This window comes from Adiantum capillus-veneris, chromosome 26 (genome assembly GCF_014529385.1).
Source record: "Adiantum capillus-veneris isolate H3 chromosome 26, ASM1452938v2, whole genome shotgun sequence".
Taxonomy (NCBI): Eukaryota; Viridiplantae; Streptophyta; class Polypodiopsida; order Polypodiales; family Pteridaceae; genus Adiantum; species Adiantum capillus-veneris.
In genome coordinates this window covers 118,737,245-118,739,863 of record NC_140956.1, presented here as the reverse complement: position 1 = coordinate 118,739,863, position 2,619 = coordinate 118,737,245, and positions in this window count along the sequence as shown.

Genomic DNA, 2,619 nt, shown 5'->3' with positions numbered 1-2,619 from the left:
AATGCCCAACTTGGTGGCCAACTCTATTGATATGAAGTTGAGAGTAGAGCCAGGGTCAAACAAGATGAAGGCATCATGCTCTCTTACCTTTCCCCAAGCATACGAGAGTGATGATCCTTTGCAATGAGCATCCTCTTTTGGAGCTTCGATGGTGGAAGCCCTAGGAGTCTCATTGCGAGTATTCTTCTTGGGGCAAGAACGATAGCCATTTCCTTGCTCCCCACATTTGAAACACTTATGGTCCTTGCGAAAAGCTTCAAGCTCTTCAGGAGAGAGTTTGTTTTTACCTTTGTGAACTCCCTTCTCCTTGGACCGATTGTTGTTGTTGTTGTTGTTGGAAGTGCCTTGGGAATTATTTTGAGCATTGGATTTCCCCTTTGCATCATTTTTATCTTTGTTTTCCATGGACTTGACATTACGTCTAGCCCCTTGATGGAAATTGATGCGTGAAGCAACCATGGTGTGGTGGATTACTTCGGTAATAGTACCGGGCCGTTGAGAATTGATATATTCGGCCATCTCTTCAGGTAATCCCGCACAGAATTGCTGTCTTTGCTCAGCAAAGTCTATCTTTTGAAAGACAGTAGCTTTGAGATGTAAATCCCAAAACTTATCTACATACTTGTTGATAGACTCATGAGAGAGGAGCTTCAAGCCGCGCCATTCGGTAAGAACTTTATCTTTAGTATCGCTTGGAAGAAATTGCTTCATGATGGAAACTCGGAGTTTTCCATGTCTTTGGGGCTTCTCCATTGCCACGAAGGCTAGCCCACCATTGACAAGCTGATTTTTGGAAGTGCATAGCTACATGGCGTAGCTTGGAGGACTCTGTGAAGCCCTCGTCCCCAAAGGCCGCATCAAATTGCTGGATGAAGGCCAACACTTTGTCGGTAGCACCAAAGGTGCCATCGTAGGTGAGAAAAGAGATACTCTTTCCTCCCTCCTTGAACTTCTTTAGCTTTTGTGACCTTCGCCATGCAGGAAATGATTTGCGATGTCCTCCCCTCTTGTATTCTCTAGAAGAATAGCCATAACTTTCATCGGAAGAGAAGGAAGGTGAAGAAGAAGGAGAAGAGGGTGACCTCTTCCTAGCCCTTTTCCTCCTTTGTTTCCTCTCTTGCCTTTGAGAGTGATGAGGAGAAGGACTATGGGTTGCTCTTTTCCTCTTGGGAGGAGTAGGCGATCGTCTAGACCGCCTTCTTCGTGGAGCCACATCTTCAGAAGAACTTAGACTTTCATTGCTTTCTTTCTCTTTGGATTCCTCCTCTCGAATGGGAGAGAGTCTTCTTTTGGGGGTCTCTTCAAGAGGCCTCCTAATCTCTCTCTCCTCTTGGAGAGGAAGGGAAATTCCATAGGCACGAAGTTGTTGAGTAACTTCGGCTTGCAAGGTAGGGTTGCCCATAGCTTGTTGCAACCTAGTCACAAGATAATTCACAAACATGGGAGCATCATCATTAGCACCTTCATGTGCAAAATCAAAGCTATCAATGTTCATTCTACTCTCTTGATTATTGTCAGCCATGTTAACAAAATTTTATGTATGTACTTAGTGTATGCTTTGGCAATTCAAAACCTTAGTTGCCACTCCTCTTAGCCTTTGAAAATCGGCTCTTAAGTATCTACACCCACGGCTCAAAGTGGTTAATTATAGAGAGTAGAGGAGTAGGTCTAACATAGCAGAGTTGCCAAGGGCTAGCTCCTTTCGGACTTCTTATGGCTCAATAATGGTAAAGCCGTAGGCAAGTCTAAAAAGACTCCATTATTAAGTCCAAAGCTCCCGAGGTGTGCACCATCCCCCACATAGTGGGCTTAACAAAACCGGTATTAGATCCTAGTTCCACTTACTCTATTATAATTAACAACATCAACCATTTATAGGCTACTTAAGGACCTCTCTTCTTAAGCAAGAAAAGAGAAACCAAATGCTCTGATACCAATGTAATGGAATTTGCCTATTCAATTTGAGAATAGCGGAATTTAATGAGAGTACTTTCAAGAAATGATTTTCTGAGCATAGCGGGTAGACATAATTGAAGATAGCAACATAATCATAGCAATTAGTTAACTTGGCATAGACAATACTTTTGCAAGAGAGAGAGTTTAGAGAACATGACAACAATTGAGGACCGGATTTATGTGGAGCCGGTCCCCCCTCCAATAGGCATTTGTATTATGATTTCTCCCATAAAGAGAGACTTGTTACAATACAGTCTTTGTGTTCCTTGTGACCTAGGTGATGCCATGAAGATGGAAGGCTTCATGCACCACAAACATAACATAAACTTGAAGAAAGCTTTAACTATCCCAAGCCTCAGTCCCAAGACCTCAAACACCTTTGAAGGTGGAGAGAGCTAGCAGGGAATGAGGGTAGGGAAGAGGAAGAAGAAACATTTCGTAGGAGAAAGAATTAGTTCCTCACTTATCATACTCTTGTTGCTAGCATACATAATAGCATAGTAATGAAGAAGAAGGAGATGGCAAGCTTAAGCATTGAAGCATGGCTCTTGGTTGGATTTGCACTCCATAGCCAAGAGTGTTGGGGTAGGCTCTCAACCTCTACTTGCTTGGAGAGGGAGCTCTTGCACTTTGCATATCACACAATGAGAGTGATTGTGAGTG